Source organism: Pseudorasbora parva, chromosome 23 (genome assembly GCF_024679245.1).
Source record: "Pseudorasbora parva isolate DD20220531a chromosome 23, ASM2467924v1, whole genome shotgun sequence".
Classification (NCBI taxonomy): domain Eukaryota; kingdom Metazoa; phylum Chordata; class Actinopteri; order Cypriniformes; family Gobionidae; genus Pseudorasbora; species Pseudorasbora parva.
In genome coordinates, this window is record NC_090194.1 from 29,800,284 (window position 1) to 29,811,959 (window position 11,676).

Consider the following 11,676-nt stretch of genomic DNA (forward strand, 5'->3'; position numbering starts at 1 on the left):
GCAATCCCACTCCTCCGCTGCAGGACATTGCACCCGAGGTTCAGACTTCTCAGCGCGGCCTCCTGCCTGCTCGACTAACCCCATGCTCACCAAGACGGCGAGGTCAGCCCTCGCCTCCACCGGCGATATGGCCGACTTCCTCCCCGGCGTCTTCTTATAGCTCGGTCGTTCCGATGATCGAACTGTACAACCTTTATATCAGCTTGCAGCCAGTCAACCGCTCCACAAAATCCACTCCCGCTCCCAAAACTGCCAACTGGCAGAACGGAGCATGCAGGGCTCAGGAGTCACCTTGCTCGACACCTTCTCCTCGCCGCACAAGATCCAGCTCAATTCAAGCAACGAGCCGCAACAACAGGCCTTCAGCGAGCCTGGGACACCCCTCTGATTTCATCGCATCAAGGCCCCACCTGCTTTCAAGCGAGGGCTAACCTCACACCGTGGCTTCTCCCACCGCAACAGTGTTTGTAGCTGGGCCCAGCAGCCCACCTCCAGCCTCTCATTTTTTTCCTCTCACAGCTAGTAACCCTTTTCATTTGCAGTGGCCTCCAGCTACCTACGCAGATGCTAGCGCGAGCTTGCTAGCAGCCCAAGCTTAAGGTTACCATCAGTCCAAGCCAGCTTTCACTAACTCTTCTCCTTTCCAGTGGCCTACAGCTCCAGCAAACAAAAAAACTTACTACAAAAATTTTTTCAGCATAGTGTGCCGTCCGGATCGCCCAAGTGGAATCAGTATGCTTACGGTGGCGCTCTTGACACTGATCTCCACAGCTGGGTGTTCCTAGGCTGCAGGAATATCTCATGCACAGTTTGCAGGTCAGTGGCTCATTCCACGATGTCATAACCCCAGATTAACCCCACCCCACGCCAGCCCAGATACAACACAAGTGAAATCAACCAGTTATGTGCCATGACCTGCAACCACCTCAGCGAACCAAGATTTTAGAAGAAATCTCGCTCGTTTTGCAGACAACCAACCATGCAACAGTTTTAACACAGGGAAATGTGACCACGTTGCAGATTCCTGCCCATTTGCAATTTCTGTGGTGGAGCATATGCTCGCTATGTATGCCCAGTGTCTAAATCTATCAATAAAAACCCAAAAAATTACTTATCGACTCTGTGAAAATGACTCACCTCTCCGTCGACTTAGAACACGCCCCAGATGCCGATTTCACAATTATTTGCTGACCGGGCTCGAACACTGCTTTATACCCAGTATTGAAAGCCCGGTTGCCCAGAACATGATTTGTAAAAATCTCCAATCTGCTCTCGCTGAAGCCGAAGTTGTAGATGTAGATGACCTGATTAAAAAAAAGAAGTCGACTCAGGATTCATGATCGGGCCTTTTGACAACCCTCCATTCGAAATGTATCGTATTAGCCCCATCGAAGTGGCCATGAGAAAATTTTCAGGTAAACAACGCCTCATAATTGATCTCTCAGCTCCACACAATTCACTGTTTCCTAGCATAAACAGCTTGATCTCTCTCGACGAATTTTCTCTCAAATACCACGACATAGAGCATGCTATCGACTTGATTAAAATCGCAGGACGAGGTGCTTGGCTCACAAAAATCGTCATTACTTCTGCTTTCAAAGTGATGCCCATCTATCCAGATTCATGGCACTTATTTGGGGTTCGTTGGCATAAGAAATTCTATTTCGCAGTATTTGGGCGGGCAAAGCAGAGGAAGGGGAGGTAAGCTTTCCCTTTTATGGAGTCATAACATGAGAATTCAAGATCAGCTCGTCTGGGCTGCCATTTTGTCAAAGGCAGAGAAATACAGCCAGAACTCCGTTTACACCAATCAATTTCTAGCCACTTGGGAACTTTGGCCACAATGTAGGTTATTAAACAAAACGTCTCAGGTAACAGATGTAACCTCTTTTCTCTGAGAACAGGGAACTATAGCGCTGCGTCCTGAGATGCTTTCGGGGAACACCTTCAGCATGTCAGGTGTCTGACACTACTATCGAATCATGGCAATCCTATAACCGGCGACAGCCAATGATGTCATAATGTGCTACCAGAAAGTATATAAGGCAAGGCAAGGCAAGTTTATTTATATAGCACATTTCATACACAATGGCAATTCAAAGTGCTTTACATAGAAAGGGATATTAAAATAGGGATAAAAATGCATAAAAAAAGAATACAATTAAAGAGAATTAAAATATTAGAATGATGATAACCAAAGAAAATAACAAAGGTAAACTAAAACAGTTATAAAATGAATTTAAAAAAAATTATGCATAGATTAGGTGCAATCAGTCGGACGTAAAATGGCACAGAGCTCATTCAGTAAATGCACAGCTAAACAGATGTGTTTTGAGTCTGGATTTGAATGTGGCTACTGTTGGAGCACTTCTGATCTGTTCAGGAAGCTGGTTCCAACTGCGGCTGGCATAATAGCTAAAGGCAGACTCTCCTTGCTTTGAGTGAACTCTTGGTATTTCTAACTGATTTGATCCTGCTGATCTGAGTGATCTGTTGGGTTTGTATTTAATCAGCATATCTGCAATGTATTGAGGTCCTAGCTCACTGAGAGATTTATAAACAAGAAGTAGTACTTTAAAATCGATCCTAGATGTAACTGGAAGCCAGTGTAAAGACCTGAGGACTGGTGTGATATGGTCTATATAAGGGTGCCTTGCAATCAGGGAACAGAGGTTACATACGTAACCTGAGACTTTCTCTTTCAAAAGGGTATTCGTGTTGCGTCCTGAGACGTTTTAGGGGAACGATATACCCACGCCGCCATGCTAAAGGGGAGTGCATGCCTACTGGCAGTGACAACTGTCAAAACAAATCCATTAAACTGAAGTGCCTGAGCAGCACTCCCCCTCGGTTTACACCGGGCTGTCATTGACAGCATTTCCTATGGTCAGCCCAAGCTATATTCCTAAAAGAGAGGACCCAAATGATCACATGAGGTCTCTTATCCCAGGCTGCTCAAAGGCCTGGGACCAACTACTTCAACAGAAGGGGTACCTTTAAGGAAATGTGGCTAGGGGGCCCGAGGGGGCCCCAACCAGTCACCTATTTGGTAAATATTCTCACCGAATACCACAAAGGAGGATCAACTTAGTGTCACTTAAGCCGGACACAAAGGTTTGGTCAACTCTGTCTTTTCCTCAAACAGAGTCTCTGGTTTTATACCTGCCCCTATGCCCCTAGCACCAAACCTATCCTGGTAGGTGAACCAGGCTGTAGCCTAATCCATTGGTTCCCTCCCTGATGGGGAACCAGTAGCATGGAGAGCTGATACTTTGTTAAACTCTGGTCAAACTTGCCTTCAGATGCTTCCTGCTAAAAAGGCCTGGCCAACTGATAGCAAGCATCCACTAGCTGTCAGCATGAGGCTAGCTGTTAGTCAGTGCCGTTTCTAGGCATAGGCAAACTAGGCGGTCGCCTAGGGCGCCAACAGCTGGGGGGCGCCAGTGAGCCCCCGCCCCAACAAGATTTTTTTAGTTATTTCATATATATTATTATTAATATTTCGTACTTTTGCTATTTCAACGCATTATCATTAGTTGCGATTATTGGAGTGAAGTCGCCATGGTGATAGTGGCGCTGCTGTAATGAAATGAGATCATGTAGAGGGCGGCAGGGAACGTTTTCATCCGTGGCGTTGTAACCATGGTTGTAACGCTTGTGTCCGAGTGAAAAATGCGGATAGCTCACTTAAAGTAACTGGAGTGGATGCAAACACGGAGGCGATTAACATCAAACATATCGCACTTTATTCCCCGCTGAACTCTCATCACAAACTCCCTTTCTGTCCACAGCATTACTTAAAACAAAATAACTGACTGTTAGCAACAGAAAACAGAAAATAATCCCCACACATGGGAGCTCAAGACTCAGTGCGCACATACACAAAATGCAGACTTCGTTAGCAGGGAGCGCGCGCAACTCTTAAAGGGGCCACACCATATTTCTACTTGTTACAGCGTGCTTTAGTTTCATCATCATGAAAAGGTCAAAGCCATCAGGGGCTCAGTATCGTAAAAAGAAAAAAGAGGAATTATAAAAAAGAAAGCTAAATATACAGGTATGTTTAGCCTACTTACTGGTTACTTGTTATCTACTAAGGTGGTCGCTCTATCATAACGTTGAGCAAAACATTACACTGAATATTAGTACTGGACGGACCACACACCAAGGTCATTTCAGGTGCAGAACATTATAGCATAATTAATTTGAATTAAAAAAAAAACATTAGAGATTGCATCAGAGATAGCTGTTTAAATTGATCAAGTAGGCTAATACTGTCATAACCATAGGCGTCACTAGGCCCTTTTTTATGAACTTATGCCTCAGCCCCCCCTAAAGAAATATGTGATTAACCTTTAAAACATATGAAACTGGCGCGAGGCTTCGGCTACGGCTTCGTCCCGTCTTTTAGTCTTTGTGTCAGTGTGTTCTTCAATCCGCAGCGGCGCCGAGTGACATGGTGCAACATATGAATCTTGCCTAGGGTGCCAGAAAGGCTAGAAACGGCCCTGCTGTTAGTACCCAGATACAGGAATTCACCTCCAGGGAGGCCTGATGAGGCCTTCTACCCATCAGGGATGCTTAGTGAGGCCGGTTACCTGACCTCGGGTACATGAGGAAGACCTGAAGAGGCCTACTACCTGACAACCAAACTTCAGAGAGGCCTGTTGAGGCCTGAGACCTGATAGCCAAACATATTGGGAAGGGAGACCATAAATCTGTGGTTGCATGGGATTGCCGTTATTCAATAGTAGTTTAAGACCCCTGTCACGCTGAAGGCATTTCCCTAAAGCATCTCAGGACACAGCGTGAGTTCCCTTTCAAAAGGGAACATGTTTTTTTTGTGTTTTTTTTTATGTATAGTTAATGTAACTTAGTGAATACCCTGTTTGTGTACAATACAGAAATTGCAATATGATGTTAAAGGAATTATTTGTATTACATTTGAATGAATGTTGCAACCGTCCCCTCTTTTGAGGTCAGTTGCAACATTAGACTTTGTCTATTCAATAATATATTGAACGTATATTTTCATATATATGCTTGTTACAGCGGTGTGGGGTGGAAAAGATGACAGATTTGGGCTTAATGTGTTTGAATTTTCTGTTCAGAGAAACTGAAGAAAAGGCAAGAATCAACTGATCCTACTATCCCCCATCTCAAGCGGCCATGAGAGGTGCGGCAGCAATATATTTATATTTCCGACATTCATTTTCTACTGGCACAATATGTGTTGCTGTGATTTTACTGGTATGGGTATCATTGTATATTGTTCATTGATTAAATATGTTGAGTTTACATGCTGGCATTCTGCTAAATATTTTATCGAAGTTCAGCTATGAAATGTAAAAGATTAAACCTGAATAAAACTGTTTATGTGAAGAAATAATGTGTTATTGAATATTATATATATATATATATATATATATATATATATGTGTATGTATGTATGTATGTGTGTATGTGTATATATATAATATATATATATATATATATATATATATATATATATATATATATATATATATATATATATATATAAAATTATATAATAATTATTATTTTATTTATTTATTGTTTTACAGCATGCTTCTTAAATGGTAAATGGACTGCATTTATATAGGCCTTTTAACAGGACCTATGGCCATCCAAAGCGCTTTACATTTTGCCTCACATTCACCCATTGACACACCGACCATATTACTACTGTAGTTAGTTGTACTGCGGTATAAAAAGAGCTTTCTGGATACTTTTTCACAGTAAGTTAGTAACTCATTTTATGCAATTTATTTTTTACAGTGTGGCTTTAGAATTAGTCAATGAGAAACAATAATGTATTTGTCTCCATATTCTGGTTGAATCAGGATATAAACATTAGATTTGTCTTCTGCATCTAAACTGTATTGTTTTACACTAAGCCTGTGTATGGTCATACAGCTGATAACAACATTACAGGCCACAATAACTGTAAATACTTACATTAGTCTTACATCCACATTATTAAAATGGTTGATTCAGCTGGAAATTAATCATCAACTATTAGATTTCACCCAACTGAAGATTTAGCACAAAACAAAAATCTTGCTCACATTACAATGGCAATATGAAGTATTTAACGATTTTCCACTTCAGAGTATTTGTTTCATCTTACTGGAGATTTAATTGCAATGAAAGCCACTGTCTCTTCTGTTTCCCTTAATCATCTAATGGCCCAGAAATTGCATCCACAATTTCTGGTTTATGTAGATCATTCATTTAAAATATCTTACATATATAGTTTATTTCATGTTAATGAGCTTATTGTTAATAAAGACATCTAGTATCTAATATATATAAATATATATATAAATAATAAATTAAAAAATATACATTAGGTGTGCTTTATCAAATGGAGAAAAAGGGAGACACAGCAGCAACATCAAAATCATTCTTCCTCTAAAAAAATCATGAATTATTTTTAAAAATATCTAAGAGAGAGGATCCTGGCTTGAATATTTTAAGAGTTAAGATGTGTTTAACTGATATTTTAAACCAGCTGTAAAATAAAGCATAGATTAGAGGATTCAGGCCTGAGTTAGCATATATAGTCCATAATAGAAATGTCGCCGTAGCAGAAGAGTTTATTGTAGTACTAGTTAAAGACAAGATATAGTATGGAATAAAGCAGAGCAGATAAGCTGTCACAATGATTCCTAATGTCAGAGCAGCTTTGCTCTCAGATTTCCTCATCACTGAACCTTCAGTTACGTGTTTTCCACCCTTCATCAGAGAGTTTATAACTTTCACCTGCTGATGTGCAACATAAAATATCCTCAAATATAAAGTTATGATCACAGTCAAAGAAAACAAGAAAGAAAAGAACAGGTCAATGACTGTCCATGAAACACTGATTATTAAATAGCACTTTCCATCGCACATGTCTGTTCCTTGAGAACTTCCAAAATATTTGCCACTAACCACATAAGCAATATTGTAAGCAGAGGAGAAAAACCAGCAGAGACAGATGCTTATTAAGGTTCTAGTTGTGGTTATTTTATGTGGGTACAGTAAAGGGTGACACACAGCCACATAACGATCAACAGCTATTAAAACTAAATTACAAATAGATGTTGAGAGGAGCAGAGTCATTATTAATATGAACAGGTCACACAAAGTGTTTCCAAAGTACCAACACCTCTCAATCAACTTGATGGCATCCACAGGCATCACAATAAGTCCAATAAGCAGGTCACCAACAGCCAGAGAGAGAATAATCAGGTTGGTTGGAGTGTGAAGCTTCTTGAAGTGAGAGATGGAGATGATCACCAGCAGGTTCAGAAACACAGTCCATGCTGACAGCAATGAAAAAAACACATACATGATATTGTATTCATGTCTGGAGCGTTTTCCCTTGATACATGATGAGTTGATGGCAGGAAAGCAGTATTGAGTCTCATGATCCTCTGTCTCGTAGGCCATGAGTGAGGAGTTTGTTGTGCTCTCCTTACTGTCCTTTCATTTATATGCTTGGATCAGATGGACCATCCCATCTATCTCTCTAATTCTGCCTAGTAGCCAGATTTTTTAGTTTGAGAACCACTGCAAAGTTTTGGACTCTAATACTGACTTCCTGTATAATAATTGGCCTGTTCTCTATAAACTCAAAGCTGATAGGGGCTCCTAGAAGTGATCTTGATTCGTTGATGATGTCCGACCAACACGGTCTTAAAATTCCAGGCTTCCCTGCCCAAGGAAAAATTGTTCAAAATGCAAACTCCTCTCCCTGCTCGGTCACTTAAAGGGTTACTTCAACAATTTAGCATTAAGCTTTGTATCAGTAGAAACCCGGGAGTATATTCAAATTATCGTACCCAATTATCGTTCAAATTATTTTATAAAAATGAAAAGAGGCAGAGTGGTGTTTTATGACATTTCGTTTTATTGTAGCCTAAAATATAAAAAATGTATAGATTGAGAGCAGACTTGTGTTCTCCCGTCTTCGGGAATTCATTCTCCAGAGTCGAACTTGAATGCGAGACAGGCGGAAGTACCGCTGAAACGGCAATCATCCAGACGCAGCTCCTGGAGTGGCTTGAACTCGTATGTATTCTGCTTCAAACACTCGTTTTATATGCGCGTCCAGTTCGCTGTGGACGTGCAAGTGGATTCAAAATGTTCAAGCATCCAATTAGACGCAATGTACGAGAATTTGACGTTCTATTCGCATTCGGTGTGAACGCAGCCTCTCCTCCCCGCCAACGACATTAACACTGAAGCCGAGAACAAGATATGCCTCATATTTTCTGCATTTTCTGCATTTAGCTATTTAGCTTTTAAATTACCAGCACCTGCCTGGGATGTCTGTGAGATATGTCTGTCTACTGCTTTTCTCTTGCCTTTTATAAACCGATCCTTCTTCCATGCAACGTCATTTAACTTGGCAGTTGTTGTTTTTTCTTACTTATATGTCCACCCCCCCCCCCCCCCCGCAATTCCTTTGAACCCCCCCACTTTGAGAACCACTGCCGTAAAACGAGAATTATAGATAATGCAGATATCATAATTTTGCGTCATCTGAGGAATTTTCAGTCAGAGGCTAAAGACTACAGCCAGTAGCTAAGTCTGCATGTTATCAACCCGCGCAAGGGGTAAAGACGAGTGAACTTTGCAATCACAACTAGCAACAAACACAACATCAACATGAATACAGTAAGAGCTTGTGTTGAGCAGCTTAAAGGTGCACTATGCAGCTTTCCGTCCACTGGAGGGCGCCTATTCAAAACAAATCGTAGTTTGATGACTCAAAGTGTGAGCGCAGCATCTTGGGAGATGTGGTCTTCTCATCACAGCCGGTGGAAAATAGGACTCGGGCAGAAATCACGTTCATGCATGCGGTTATTAACGTTACTGTAGTCTAAAGCAGAGCAGGACCGAGTGTTATGGACCTGAGCACAGCTGCTGGAGCGATTGTTAAACAAAAACCCGCCTCGCGAATACCGGGACTTTTATTATGACGGGACGGGACACATTCGCCGGGCGCCTGCAAAGATCCACTCTTCCGGTTATGATTTTGAGGTAATGTAGCTCTATTTATCATATTAGATACATTTAAGTGTGTTCAAAACGATGTTATGACTTTACTCCGTGCATTCACTTGTTCACACTGCTAAGAGTAAAGCGCTCCTGCGAAATAAAAGCCGAAACCGAGGGTAACGCAGATATGACGCAATTGACAGGCGACTCCCTCAAATGCAATGCTGAAACGTCCCTGTCCTTAGTTAAAATAGCAATTTTCTCACAATTTACAAATAGTTGGAAACTTCTGGGATATTGTAGGTACTCAACTGAACAAAATATATAACACCGGCCTAGTGGTTTTTGGATATTTTACTGCAAAAATACTACATAGTTCACCTTTAACAGTGTTGAACTATTTAGAAAGACTTGAATGAATCAATATACATCAGAAATCACTGATCCCAGATCAGGCATTAATGAACACTGTTACTCACTGTGGTGGTGCTGTCGAATCCATATGATAAAGCCTGTGCTGACATCGCGACTGATAAACTGAATCCCCTCTCTACTTTTTCTTTGGGCGGGCAAAGCAGAGGAAAGGGAGGTAAGCTTCCCTGTTATGGCGTCATAACAGGAGAATTCAAGATCAGCTCGTCTGGGCTGTCATTTTCTCAAAGGCAGAGAAAGACAGCCAGAACTCAGTTTACACCGATCAAAATTTCTAGCCACTTGGGGACAATATTCAGGCTAGGGGAACTCATATTAATGTTGAAAAACCTCCTAAAATGAAAATGTCATGCCATGGGATCTTTTAAGTAAATAATGTCAGACTAGGCCACAATGTAGGTAATTAACCAAAACGTCTCAGGATACAGATGTAACCTCTCTTCCCTGAGAACAGGGAACTAGTGCTGCATCTTGAGATGTTTTAGGGGAAAGCCTTCAGCATGTCAGGTGTCTGAAACTACTTTCGAATCATGGCAATCCTATGACCGGCGACAGCCCATGATGTCATCAATGTGCTACCAGAAAGTTTATAAGGGTGCCTTGCAATCAGGGAACAGAGGTTACATACGTAACCTGAGACATTCCCTTTTGAAAGGGAACTCGCGTTACGTCCTGAGACGCTTTAGGGGAACGATATACCTACGCCACCATGCTGAGGGGAGTGCATGCCTACTGGCAGTGACAACTGTCAAAACGAATGCATTAAACTGAAGTGCCTGAGCCACTCCCCCTCGGTTTACACCGGGCTGTCAGTGACAGCATTTCCTATGGTCAGCCAAAGCTATACGCCTAAAAGAGAGGACCCTAATGATCACATGAGGTCTCTTAACCCAGGCTGCTCAAAGGCCTGGGACCAACTACTTCAACAGAAGGGGTACCTTTAAGGAAATGTGGCTAGGGGGCCCAAGGGGGCCCGAGGGGGCCCCAACCAGTCAACTATTTGGTAAATATTCTCACCGAGGATCAACCTGGTGTCACTTAAAGGGATAGTTCACTTTGAAATTAAATTTTGATATGTTTTAGCTTACCTCATGGGCATCCGAGATGTAGGAGTATTTGTTTCCCCAGTAGTTTCAATTTTGATAATTTTAGGTCAAACCGTTCTTGTCTGTGCCTCACATAATGCAGGTCTATGGTCACCACCTCAAAGAGCATACACAGAGAAGTCCAAATTAAACAATCCCCCATCGTAAGTACACACTGATGGCCTAAGACACGAAACGAGCGGTTTGTGTGAGAAAACGAACAGTATTTATATCGTTTTTACCTCTTGTACACCACCACGTTCGACTGATCCGAGGGCGCGCGTGCGTGTTTCCTGTTGTGAAATTCGCGCGTTCTGGCTTTAGTCTGCGCAAGCACGGAAATCGTCGTAAGTTTCCCTAAAGAAGAAGGGAAGATGAAGGGAAGAAGAAGAAGCGCCGGAAGTGAATCTCTCGCGCGTGTACATCTCTCATTGTTTACACAAAACAGAGATTATAGATGAAATGGCTTATAGAAATGGTACTAATTTGCGGTTATCGTGGATGTTTAAACCGACGTAAAAGAAAACAATTACGCATGCTTGCGCAAACTCATCCGGGAGTGGTGAGTTTTCACAAATTCCCAATTTATGAGTGTGCTCTCTTGGAGTTATGGTTGATTGCTCTTCGGCTGGATATTAACACACCCATAGACGTACTAAAGTTGTGGAGGGTCTGCAGCGATCATTTTTCCCCTGATGATTTTACAAAGCAAGGACTAGATATCTCTCTCATGTAAAACCATTCTTACCAAATATATGGTGACCATATAAAAAAAGCAGTAGTTATAGAAATGCAAGTAACGCCCCCCGAAAAATTGTTTTGCTAACTTACATCAAAACTACATTTTATTGCTCATTCATGTAATGCCAGCTTTACAAATAGAAAGAACACATACAAAGATGTTGTTCACGTACCTCCGTTGGATGCGAAAACACCATATTGGCACAGCTGATGATGTCAGTACTATGCGATCCACTCCTTGCTTTGTAAAATCATACATGGGAATACAGGAATTCACCTCCAGGGAGGCCTGTTGAGGCCTTACCCATCAGGGTATCACTATGCTTAGTGAGGCCTGTTACCTGACCTCGGGCACATGAGGAAGACCTGAAGAGGCCTACTACCTGACAACCAAACTTCAGAGAGG

At 41.8% G+C, this 11,676-nt stretch overlaps 1 pseudogene; it reads right to left on the reverse strand.

Moving 5' to 3' along the window:
* Window positions 1-6,444: 6,444 nt before the first annotated feature.
* Window positions 6,445-9,536, reverse strand: LOC137062419 (trace amine-associated receptor 13c-like; annotated as a pseudogene).
* Window positions 9,537-11,676: the final 2,140 nt, after the last annotated feature.